The 13402-nt window shown below is 37.9% G+C and overlaps 1 protein-coding gene across 25 annotated transcripts in view; it reads left to right on the forward strand.

Moving 5' to 3' along the window:
• Positions 1 to 13402, forward strand: part of LOC118249967 (poly(rC)-binding protein 3-like) — a 514794-nt gene that overhangs the window by 214004 nt on the left and 287388 nt on the right. The window contains exon 1 of one of the 25 annotated variants that reach the window (XM_050708842.1): positions 699 to 716. The exons of 23 other annotated variants lie outside the window; for them this stretch is intronic. The gene's annotated coding sequence lies outside the window, so the exon portion shown is untranslated. Of the gene's footprint in view, positions 1 to 698; positions 717 to 3369; positions 3424 to 13402 lie in introns of those variants that run through there. One more of the 25 variants, XM_050708839.1, reaches the window with a different exon arrangement.

Genomic DNA, 13402 nt, shown 5'->3' on the forward strand with positions numbered 1-13402 from the left:
CTGAATTTCACATCTAACCACATCCATACACATTCACTTCCACAGAAAAAGCTGGAGGAAGAAGCATGTCTAGCATCAGGAGGTGTCAAGAGGTGGGGGCATGGCCTGGCACTGTGGAGTTACTGCTGCAGGGCTATTCCCCCACAGATTGCCCTAGGCAAGGTGGCTTTGGCCATGGAGCCAGTTAGGCAGACATTACAGATGTTAGTGTTCCCTATGCTAACACTGAACCTGATATCTCATTACATGATTTTCAAACCCCAAAGGATGTGAAACTTCTTCAGTTGTCCAGCATAATGTGTTGTTTGTAAAAATTTCTTATCTGTTTGAAAGTTTCCAAGCTTTCCCCTACATGTTTCCTTAATAGTATTGGAGAGAGCAGGCAGGAAAAAGCTATTTTTCCTACCAGCAAAGAAACAGAAGTGGTGACTGTGCCCAAAATAATTGAATTTTAAATTCTGGCCTCTTTGAAACTTATGTTTATAGCTGTCCTTCATGTTGTTCACATCATCTTTGATGAGAACGTGAGTAAACTCTCATTTACCGACTGTTCTTGAGTGGTTTGCCATCTACACTGCTCTGCGAGGCTAACCAGAGACAAAATTCCCTGTTTACAGGATGGCAGACAGAGCCTATGTACCTCATCACGTTTCCTTTACTTCATGTGTTTGAACTAAAATGTAATAGCAAAGATCCAGTTTCAGTACAATTTGCAGGTACGTCCTTATAACCTATTGACCGTGAAGGTGATATCAAGCTATTATGAGCATGCACTTGAGCACTTTGCTAAATGAGACTAATTGATCAAATGCTGTCCTGAGTGACCAGATCAGATCCATTGAAGTTGAATAACTTCTGCTTCACTGTCAAGTGGAAGGTTTTTTTGCTGTTCACTGAAAATGATCACTTTGCTTTACCAAGGCTTCTGTTTGTTACACAGATTATATTTTCTCATCATTTACTTACCTTACTAAGGAGTAGAAAGGGTTATTTTTGATTTTATACAATTTGCAGAGAGGAAAAATAATGACTTTACTCAAAATGCAGGAAAAGATTCTGTTTCCCTGATACATTTGAAATGTAATTTTGTCTGGCAATTAGAGCCTATGAGAGACTGACTGGCTGTGTATATCAGGTTATGGCTATAATCAGACTGAGTCCACTTTAATTAATCTGATTATTATACATTTTGTGGTACTCTGAAATTGTTTAGCTTCACTGTCATTTATTAAGAGTAAACTTCTTTTTTACCTAGGGATGATTGCATAATGCAGAATTATTAATGGTTAGTCATAAGAAACTAATCAAGTTAGAGGCAACATGGAGTGAGGGAATGAGCATAGAACCAGGAGCTAAATTCATCCATTAATTTGAAACATGGGCTTGTAAAAGATCTCTTGCTGCTCACCTCAGTCTCTTGATTTTCCTTCAACTAAAGAAGGAATATAAATACCTATTTTCCTACTTTGCCAGAATATTGGGAGAATTAGCCAATGCTCATGTTTATGATTAACATGTTAAAGTTTTGAAAATGTAAATTTGGTTGTTGTTATTAAAAAAACCAAACACTGTTTATACACAGATCTGTGTAGTTGCCTCTGTATGCAGATAATTAATAATGAAACTGGAGAACTGACTATGCTATTCAGAGCTTTAATTGCCAATCTATTTGTTTGGACGGAACATTCTATATCTATTATCTACTTAAATTACTCCCATCACCAATAATACCCAAGTGAATTTATCAGCACAAAACCTGTGTGAAGAAGTGAAGTACAGATTAAAGCCAAAACAGACTATTATGATAATTTAGTCTGACTCCTGTAAAACAGAAGCCAAAGAATTTTCTTCCAGTAGTTTCTGTGCCAAGGCCCTGTGGCATTTCCTGTTCTAACAAGAGAGCTAAATCTTACAAAGCATCACACTGATTTTTCAGACTTTCAGACATACATGCAATCCAAATTAGAATGAGTAAACTTTTCTTTGCTCTTAATTGCTTCCCTACTTATTTGTGGTGAAAAACGTCTCATATATATTGATGTATCACAGCTTTTTTAGTAGTTTGCGTAACATCTTGCAGCACAGAAGAAGGAACAGAACTTGGTTCTTCTGAAGTCCTCACTTAATCCATTTAACTCTAAGGCTCTCTGGGTGATAAATAATTTGAGTTCACCAGTGATGTAAAGTTTTATAAAGGCTTAAGCTCTGAGATGAACCTATATGTATTCATGTAATAGCTCATTTGCTCTCATTCTAGTGAAGCCCTGTAAGTTTTTGACCACCAGAATTCTTTCCTCCATCATACGAAATACTGTTTGAAGAAAACTCTGTGCCCGGAAACAAGAGAAGACCTCATTGGCGTTGTGTGCTGCTTATTGAGCTGTTTTACATTTCTTGTTACAAATATTAAATATAATAATAGAATTTAGAGTAATTTTAGATAGAAGGGATCTCTGGAGGTCATCTGATCCAAACCACTCTTCCCCCTCAAAGCCTGCCCAAAACAGTGCAGACTTCAAAGTTGGAGCTGATTTCATATTTAGATCATGTTACTTGCTTGGTGTCAACTATAAAATTTCCACTGTTTCCTTCTTCCTAATGGTTCACTGTGATGAGATTTATCTTTATCTGGGAGGAATCCAGTTCGTTAGCCCTGAGATTCCTCTGTGATGTAAACTAAAGTGCAAAGTGGGGAACATCTGGGAGCTCTGCTTCAAACGTGCACTCCTGATCCAGACTAAAATGCTATTGTAGGCACTCTTATAATTGCTTAACAGATACTTAAAAGATTCTGAGTACTTGCCTACAAGGTTGTCTTTGGATTGGTCATGAGGTAAACTAAGGGAAATGCATGTAAAAAGGCATTCCCTAGAGTTGCATTAGCATAACTTTCATCAGAAGTAGACTGTTTGGATTTAATATTATTACAAGTCAGAACTACTTGAAACCTGAGCTTTTGTGCTAAGTAGCTATGTGAAGCAAATATTTCTTCGCAGTTAATTGTGTCAACATTTTGGCTAAAATTAAGCTAAAGAGGGGGAAGCTAAACATGTTGTTGTAGAAATGCTCACTGAAACTGTGGTATAGAAAATCTGACTTTCAGGCTTCTGCCAGAACAAGCCCACTGCAACCACATGACAAATTTTCTAAACTCACTTAGAAAAGCTCACAAAACATTGACAGGAGCTTTGTTCCAGCAGGCTTCATGCCTCATTTGGTATCATCTGTTCTCCTGCAGCCAGCATAAACACATCTACAGTGTACAGTGTGCCTTGGTGAATTTGGGAACAGTGCCGTGGTGTGTCTGTGCCTGGTTTGGAACATGCTCACACTGCTGAGTAAGCCAACAGAGCACATATCCAGCCCTTGTGATCGTGGCACCATGACTGCAGGACATTTGCGTAAACCTACTTCAGTCCTTCGGTAATGCTGTTTATTAAGTGTACGGTTCTGTTTTCTCATAATAATGCTTGTTATAGTAATGTAATTTTTAATAACATGGGGTGGGTTTTTCTTTCTTTCTTCCTTTTTTTTTTTTTTTTTTTTTCCGTTGTTCAGTTTTTCCTTGTGACTTTTGCAAGATGACCTTTTAATGACTCCTAAGACACAGAGCTGTGTTGGTATGCCCTCAGAAAATTCATTCTTTGCCTAACAGGAAATACATTCCAGAGGGCATGCTGCTTTCCGCAGGTGTAAAAATGCAGGTGAATTCTTTGCTTTTGAAACAAAAAATTGTTTTCACTCTGAAACTAAAAGAAAATAGCAAGAGATAGGCATAATAAGCAGGTGAACATTGAATAGTGTATGAAGTAAATAAAATTTTAAATACATATTTATTTCTAGCATAAGTTGTTTCTGAGGGTGTGTTTTTTGTCTGTATCATATCATATAGGTATCATAGTGTTAGGGTGTTTAGTATGCATATTAATTAGATTGGATGTTTTTCCTCCCTTTTCACATGCCTACATTAGCTGGCTTTACCTGGTTTCATAGTTATACAAAGAGATATTTTAGAATCACCTATTACTTACATTGGAAATAAAAGGTTTACTATTTTCTGAGAGCTCTTATGATGAGATAATTCTTTTCCAGCTAGTACAAAGCCATCTTTCAGTGGCAATGTTCTGACAAGCATTCTCCTTGAAATCAGTGTAATATGATACTTGTCAAAAATATTAATATAGCTGTTGAATCTTTGGGGACTGACTTGTGAGCCCTTGTAATAAACCTATGCAATGCTATTAAGGTTTTTTAAAGTATACCAGGAGCTATATTATCCCTACTTACTCTTGCACTGTATTTGACACTACAGTTGCTTGTAGTATAGAGAAAGATGGTGCTTCTTTTTCTTAATAATGAAATAGTGTGTGAGTATTAAAAAAAAAAAAAAAAAAGCCTGGAGTATACTTTTTTTTTTTACACTATTGAAAAATCAAGAATATTTTTTATCCCATCAGAAGCAGCAAATAAACAAAATCTCTGATTAAAATCTGTTCCAGCTCTGCTTAATGATACAGATTGAAAGGAACTGATCAATGTGGCAAAAATAACTTTTTCCCATCTCTTATGTAAGTTTTACCTAGAACGATATTCCCTGAGGTGTTCTGTGAAAAGAAAAAAAAAAAAAAAAAGAAATTGCAATACTGCCAATTAGATGGTGAAACTACAGCTGTAAATGGAGGCAGTGAACAATTCTGTACAGAATTAGTAAGTTACAGGGACAGCATATTCTTAGTCTTTGGGTGAATTTGAGTCCTGCAAAAATGAAAGACCTAGGGCCTCTGAAAAAATATTATTGTGGGTATGTATTTCACTTGCTTCTGATTTACAGCAATGCAGCCAATTTCTGACTGTCTAGGCATTGTGTATGGTTTTATACCTGTAGTGTCTGAACATTTTATGATCCTTAATGGAAGTTTATCATCCCAATATCCCTCTGAGTGAGGAAGTGTAATTTTTACATTAAGGGAGAGACAAGGCACACATAAAGTGAGGTCATTCCCTGTGAATATAGAAGGAATATACAATCACAACTCAGAGTCAGAGACACAGAAATCCTCTGTAGTGTTTCATTCCAACTATCTTGTCCCTTTATCCCTTGTCCCTTCTCTCTCTCTCTCTCTTTTTTTTTTTTTTTTTATCTTGGTTTACTAAGGAAACACGACTCTCACGACCACTTTCTGAATGTTCGCAGAAGTCCTCCTCCTAATAACTTTTAAACCAACTTCAGCCAAATTTGACCAGGGTTGGAGCTCTAAAGGTACTGAGTTACAGTGATTTTCTTAAGAGTAGGTAGCTGGGCTATGTTTGAGCCCCCATGTACTGAAAAAGAGCTGAAAAAGATCGGTCTGTACTAGACACTAGGCAATGCATACAGTCACCCTTTAGAAGTTATTGTTCCTTGCCTCTAATGCCCATTATATTATCTGCTTGCTTTGGACATTTTTTTCTTCTTGAAGAGAAGCTATCAGTTCTGCATTAGTGTCGTGTATGTTTTATATGTACATTATTTTACATATGTATACATGTGTGTATATATATATATATATGTTTCCTGAACAAAGGGTGGTCAGGGAACAGGAGAACTCATCTTATTTCTCCAGTGAATTCAGACACACACACAAAAATTCCAGTTTCTTGATTGAAAGGAAGTCAATGTGCTTCATATGAGCTCACAGGGTAACCCTATCCTAGACCGTACTTCTTCATGCAGGAGCTGCCTATTCGCATCCCACACTTTTAGGTATGGTTGCATGTGAAGAGCAGGGATTTGGGTATGACAGATTTTATTACAATGATAGAATTAACATCTTAGCAAGAAAAAAAAATGAGGATAATACCATGGAAGTGCTCACACCAGAAAAGCATTGTTGGTGGTGGAAGAAATAGGAAAAAATCTTTACTAAATTTTGGAGAGATTGATATGACCTTCCCATTCTAATTCAGATGTAAAGTACAACCCAAACAGAGTTTCTTGGATGACAACGTTTATTGCATCTTCTTTCCTTTAAGCCACTGGAAAGCTGTTCTCACTGAGAGAAGGCTTTACTGAACAGCAGAGCTCTCTGTAAGGCTTGTGGTTTTCTTTGGCCTGAACAACCATATAAAAAGCAGGAAGTGTCTCTTTGTGTTTCAACCTGCACTGCAGTTCTGGTGGAATTAATTCTATACTGTGTGGGTGCTTGAGGATGAAAGGTAATTAATAAACTCTAAGAATATGTCTGTGTGTTATTAAAGCAGTCAGATGAAAGCTATTCTGTTGCAGCCTATCAAGAATAGTGTATGCTTTTGGGATAGACTGTTCCTATGTATTATTTGTAACACACTGGGCTCACCATTCTGGATGAAGACACTATAGAAGTGAAAAAATGTCCACAAGACCTTTGATGCTGGTGTTTCTCTTGACTTCAAAGGGAGGTTCATGTGATAACACAACAGGCTGCATTCATGCCTGTTTGATTTCCAACTCTGGATTGAGTCCCACTCTCTGAGTTAGTGAGCATTTGAAAACAGTGTCCTTCTGTTTTCCTCTGCCTCACTGCTGAACACATTTCATCCTCCTGCTGACACGTACATATTCCAGCTGTATATATTCAAACAAATCATGGTGCTCATGCATGGTGTGGATATACTGCAAGGCTGGCATGCTAATGGCACTCTTGACAAACTGCAGCTGCATGTCCAGCCATGAACTGAACAGGGTGAGAATCATACAAGTGGTTCAAAGTGATTCAATAGCTGGGTATCTATTAGCTGTTGTGGCATATATTAGGATGAAGGGAATTAGACATAGTTGGGTTCTGCTCTTAGCATTCTTGGCTAGTGGAAGGGAATGGGTGCCAGAATGCATTTGCAGTATAAAGCAGAGGCACTTGAAATGGGATAGAGGTTGGCAGCCAGGCCAAGTGGAAAACCCAGTGCAAAATACACAAATATATGATGTTCCCCCTAGAAATAATGAAGAGGGGAAGAATCACATATGCATCCTCTGGGTCTAAGAGACCCCACATTAGATTGAGGCTAGATGCATCACAGGTGTGGTACCTGGTCACGGAACAGTCTACAAGCATGGCTTAGGGCATAGAGCAGAGACAGACCTGAGTGGCTTGCTTTCTGGCAGCAGCCCTGTGGCAAAAATGCTATATTGGATAATGTTCTCCAATGATTTTTCTAGAACAGCCATGATTTTCATTTCCAACTGATTATAAACTGTAATTGTGATTTCTTTACTTCAAAGATAGTTTATTAAAAATGGTGATACTGCCCAGAGGTAGTATTATCAGGACTAAGTCTTCTAAAAACAGTAAGAACTTGTTTGTGCAAACTGCCAAAATAGTATGCCAAGCGTGGGAAGAAAGGAGATGTGGAAGGAGGAGTGGAGTTCAAATTTGCTCTTTTTTGTACTTGTTAATCAGTGGCATATATATGAGATGGGAAGTGGTGTTCTGGAGGGGAGGAGGAGGAAGGGACAAAAAGGTTTGACAGACCGTCAAATTATTTGGGTGATTGGTGAGTAAAGCAGTTTAAAACTTATTTTTCTTTTACTGTATATTTAACAAAATCTTTTCTGTGTGTGCATGCATACAAACTATCTTTTCTTTTTTCATAGTAGAACAAGGAAAGCAAAATTTTAATGCTCTGGTTTGCAGAAAAATCTGAAGTTTGCAACACTGCAAATTACTTTGAAGCCCTTCCTTTTGCTGGTATTATTACATTCCTGGCTTATAACTGATTCAAGGTTGATGCTTTCCAAGCAAGGATGAGATCATCTGTATTAACTGATGCATTTCAGACGTTGGTTGGGTTTTACTAACAAATGTAAAACATACAGATGACTTGTATGTTCCTGAAAAAAAGTTTCATGGCTTTATCTGCTTTAAACAGCTTGAATTAAAGTAAATTTAGTTCAGAAGATTATGTACGAGTAGAAGATGAGTAGAATTTAGCCTGTTTTGGCCAAATGGAATTTAGTTCCCCCAACTTGCCTGATTCTCCTGTCGAAGTAATATCTGCAATTGGGCAGTTGCCTTATACAGGGGTTAAACTGCCATCTAAAAGTATCTCAAAAAGCAAAAATTTTATTTGAAGCAAAATTCTACAAGTGGGAAGAAAAACACCAGGCTTACTGGGACAGGTCCAATTTCTGTCAAAACATGGAGCAGTTGGGATTATATTAAATGTTTCCTTTCATTGAAAGGCATGTGTGAAAGGCATCAAAGGGCATGGCAACCTCTGTTGTAATAAATTAAGTAGTTCTAGCATGTATCCTTCCAATTAGTAATTAATTAACAATGGAAAATTAGGTTGAGGTTTTTTCAAACTGCTTTTCAAGTTTCAGGCTGAGTAAGAAGATGACATTTATAATGAAACCAGTGCTCCTGCATTAATGAGCATAGATTTGCCTTGTAAGAGATCTGAATATGGCTACCAGCTCTCAAGTGGAAACTAAAGAGTTTGGCATGTACATATTGTACCTGCTATGTTCACAGGCATTACTTCTGTGGGATTGTATCCTTGCTCACGCAGAACCTGTGTATGTGTGTGTAGGGGGTATTATTTCTCATAGCTCAATCCCTCTTGCAGAAGCAGATACCCCAAGGTCTTCAAAGAACAACTGGTGGCTTTTAAACAAACGAATGTCATGTTCTGATGAAACAAACAGTCCATGTCACCAAACGCGATACTGATTCTAAGCCCACAACGTGACCTCAGTGACACTCAGTTCAAACTCGTAGTTCAAATTAACAGTAGCCAATTGCTGTCCCTCTGAAAGTGCTTTCATAACAGGAGCTGGTCTCAGTCTCTACCTATAGAACAAATTACCTGATTTGTTGCATCTGAAACAAGCTCATCCTAATACCCTCTCTGGACCATTTCCTCCTTTTCTGTACCGAGGAAGCAAGTGCTACCATACCCAACACTTGCCCTGACAGCTAGAAGTGTGGGTCAGCAGAGCCCTGCAAAGCTGGCATAAATTCCAGCAGAAAAAATCAATTGCCAAGGAAGCGTTGAGCAACACGACTGTTATAGCTCTATCCTCTTAATAGCTCTGACACGTTCATTTACACAAGACCAAGGCTTGATGTGCGCTCACCAATTAAAGTTTCCAACTTGTCAGGTACTGTGCTGCCTCTGTGCCTTTGGCCCAGCTCTCTGCTAGGTTGCATGCATGGGGTCTGTGCAGCTGCTCTGACAGGAGAGGAAGCAAATCACTTCCTAAATGTACCACCTCATAGGTTCTGTAATTGTGGCACTCTTGTTAACTCTACCTTAAATAATTTGCCAGTAGAGAAGATCAAAAGGCAGCCAGGTTTTGAACTACTATTGGAGGTATTCCTTTTTTAAATAAGAATGGCTAATAGCACCAATGTATGCTTAAATAAGATGAAGCTTAATTGTTTTGGTCTTAAACTGTCCATTTTAACCTCTTCCTTCTTGGGATAACGAATTATATTATAGCGACCAGAACATGGACATTCATTTCAAGATTCAAACTAGGAAGTAATAATAAGCTTTGGTAATTGTCTACTCTGATCAACTTTTGTAGGTTCTCTTGTATTTCCATCATGATCTTGTCGTCTCTTTCTTTCATTTATATCTTCTTCCTATTTAGAGTGTAGTTTGAGTGTCACACTTCAGATTAGCTCAGGAGCTGATGTTTTGATACACGGGAATCTGGGGAAATCTTCCTCTAAAAGAGGCTGATTGTGGGTGATGTTCAGCCAGCTGAGCTGACTACACTGAGAGACTTGTGAGGAGCAGAAGTTCCTCAGAATCTGGGGAGTGGATCTGGGAATCTGTGGATCTGGAGGACAGGATGGGCCTGGTGTCCCCAGCAAATGAAGAATTTCCAACATACGCTTTACAGGTATGAGTTTGTGGACATACAATATCTCATCCTTAAATCTGGTTATTTATCTGTTTTACTTTTGTTACTCATAATTCTAATTTTTTCCTAGCAAATAATTTCATGGGTTAGCTGGCTATTACTTCTATTACCTGTAGTGAGGCTTCTCACAGTGAATCTCATTACAGAGATATATTTGCTTAGATTTTTATTCTGCTCAGAATGTCCTCTTTTTCTCCTACCTCTCTGCTGCATGTTTTCACACTTCTGCTGAGGTATCTTGCGCTCCCCAGAGACACAGTTGTAAGCTGCACTTGTTGCTCTGTCTGCTGACCAAGTATGCCACTTCATAGGACAGTGAATGTTCAGGCTCATGCTGCGAGAACAGCAACCACAGAATTTTCCCCACTGCTCCTGTTTAAAGGGTGAGTTGCTGCCCCTTGTCCAGTCTTCAGGCTCTTATATACAGGATGACCAACAGGCAGCGGGCCTTCATTTCAGTAGTAGTTAGGTAATTGTCACAGCCCTCTTAGAGATTCCCATCTAACTTTTAAAACATCTGCAGTAGGCTCTTTCCAATGTTGCAGCAGATTTTTTCAGTGCATACCCTATTTGTGGGCTCAGTTTAAATGTGAAAAAAAAGCCAATGATTCTGCTGAGATGAAAAATAAGGGTCTGTGCCTTTGAGTATGGTGCTGTATCTGTCACTTGGCCTGGACACCCCCCAGGCTGGCCTGCAAAAACAAGGACACTTTCATGAGCAAGATGAAAGGAAATGAAATCTCTACTGAAGAAGTACCAAAGATCCTATGATCCATCTTTGTTTTTTGTGATAACATGTTGGCCTTGCTTTTCAGCAGTGCTTCTTGTTAAGGCCTGTACTGAAGTGGAAATGAAGTTAGTTACTACTGGGTTCCTAATTTTAATGACTCAGACCTCAGTAAAATGGTGAGCTCCCTCTGTGACTGTTTCTCTATGGAAAATGACATGAGTAAGTGCTGTAGAGGACTTATCTTTTTGTTTGGTTTTGGTTGCTTGTTTTTCTTTTGTTTCGGAAAGCATTGCCACTATTTTGATAGATTTTTTTTCTTGTCTATCTCCTTTGCCTCCTCTCCTGCTATGATTTTCTTTGAAAAGCAATATTATGTTTACCCAGTGACAGTGAAGGATAAGCTGTTCTCACTTGTCAAATAGGAAACTTCAATTTGAGTTTGACCTAGAAGCATTTAATGGCAATGTCTTTTTTTTTTTCAATAGCAAATAGAAAGTCTGGGGAAGTTGGAAGCAACCTATGAGATAATAAAAAGGAGTCTGCTTCAGAATGCATGAAAAATTAAAATTATATGAAAGGTCAAATATATCTTTCATTATGTGTTAGAAAACAATGGGAAAAAATAAAGCCTTTTCCCCCCTTCAAATGGTAACGAGACTTTATATGATTAAAGTAAAGTAACACAACATAGGTTTTTATCTTAAGTAATAGACATTTTTTTGCCAAGTGAGTGGACTACCTAGAACCTACTGGACAGAAAGCAAAAATGCTTGCTATTTGTAGTGCAAGTTACTGAGGATAGCAATTTTTCTGCTAGCATTTCCAATGAGATGGCTGAGGTTACCTCTCTGCCTTAGATCTACGGGTTCAGAGATGCCAAAGTGTCAGGAAGCTATCTGCCATATTGAACAAGTCTGTCAGGTCTTCGCTCAAGTCATTGTTGTACACCAGAGATAATTACCTATTCCTGTCCAGGTCTTGGTATTGAGTAAATAAAGGGAGAAATTTACAGATAAGGCACATTGTGCTGTGTTACCATGCTTCAAATAATATGGTGATAAACACAGTTTTGGCATAGTAATATCTTTTGTACATTTTGTTAGTTTTCTCTTTCCACCATGAATTGTCATGGTGGAAAAGTGTATTTATTAAAACTGTGCCTGAACATGAAGAGCACTATGTAGTCTCCTTTTCTTGCTTTGATTGGGACCTCTTACTCCCCTAACCCATTTCATTTACCAGATGAACATTTGCCATGAGGAAGGAACAAATTGTCCTGAAGGGCTCTTGGGTGTGGAAACAATGCAAAGGGCCATTTTGTCTCCCCTCACTCTGTATGCTTTTGGGCCAATTTGAGGAGCTAATGAAGATGTTTGTTATAACAATAATGTTTATTATATTTAAGATAGAAAAATTATATGATATGCAATGAACCCAGGTTTATGGTTGTTAGTCTTCTGACCAGAATGACATATTTGATGTGTCCAGCTTGTAAAAGCAGCTAACACATTTAGAAGAGCCAAACAGCAAAAAATCAGTCCCGATGGGGCAGAGAAAAAGGCAAAGAATAACTGGAAGATGATGAAGGGAATATCACCTAATTTGTCTGGGATGGTTCGTCTAGCACTGGTTTCATTTGCATTGAAAATGCTTAGGTGATTGTTCCATTATCCCTACTGCAAGTTTTCTAGGAGGTGTGCAGACCATTTCTTTGCATCTAAATATAAGGTGATGTGTGAGTGCTGTTGTAGCATGATGTGTAGCAGAATTGCTAGAACCCTTAAAAGTGATAAAAGTGTGGATCTTGTGGACACAGTGTTGCCTAGGTATACTAGTTATCTGCACTGACTTTTGTGTATAAGCTTTTACAGTCTGCCGAGTGTTTATTTGTCTTTAAACAATAACCCTAAGTATCCATTAGGTTTACTGTTGTAGTTAATAACTTGTTTTTGTACAAAGATCTAGTTACATAGCATAAGGGGGGTTATTTTATTTTATTTTATTTTATTTTTAATATCATGGTCATTTAAAAATCAATGTCTCTGACAGTGTAGGTGCTGTACATTTGTAAAGAGAATTCTAGAACTCATTACACTCTGATACCTCAAGATATCCATATATTATTCTTCTTTCTCAAGGCTGGGCACTTTATATTCTTTTCATTATACATAACGGATGGCTTGTGCTTATAGACATGGGCTTATGATACATATATATAGATGTCATTACAGATTTTTATATTTTATATTCTCTGAAAACAGCTTTAAAATGTTAAAATATTCAAATATTAAAAATTACAAAGCAATAGTGATATTGAAAATGGTAGTTGCTGACAGGCAACGCTTGTATTGACAGTAAAAGTAACGACAGAAGAACTTTGAAGTGTCTACAGCAGTGTTAGGGACTATTATGTGAGTTCTTGAAAATAATTGAGAGATAAGTGATTATTAATGAAAGTATACTGAATTTTCACTGCTTTTGAGGATTTAGAGGTATTTGTGAGGAATGGGACAAGTCAAAAAAGATCAGGTTTTCTAGTTGACTAAGATTTGTTCTGAAGCTTTGGAGAGCATGCACGGGCATAAACAGCTCTTGGGCAGGAAACAGCAAAGAGGACAGTTCGTTTAATAAGATTGAGGAAGAGATAGAGGATCTGATGGTCTCCAGTGTCCTGAATAAAGAATCTTCATTATGTGGGCTGATGAGTCAGCTCACATGATTGGACATCATAACTGAGTCCAATCCCTTCATTCTAAACAGTGCTGCAGCCTGCATGCATCTAA

This window comes from Cygnus atratus, chromosome 2 (genome assembly GCF_013377495.2).
Source record: "Cygnus atratus isolate AKBS03 ecotype Queensland, Australia chromosome 2, CAtr_DNAZoo_HiC_assembly, whole genome shotgun sequence".
Taxonomy (NCBI): domain Eukaryota; kingdom Metazoa; phylum Chordata; class Aves; order Anseriformes; family Anatidae; genus Cygnus; species Cygnus atratus.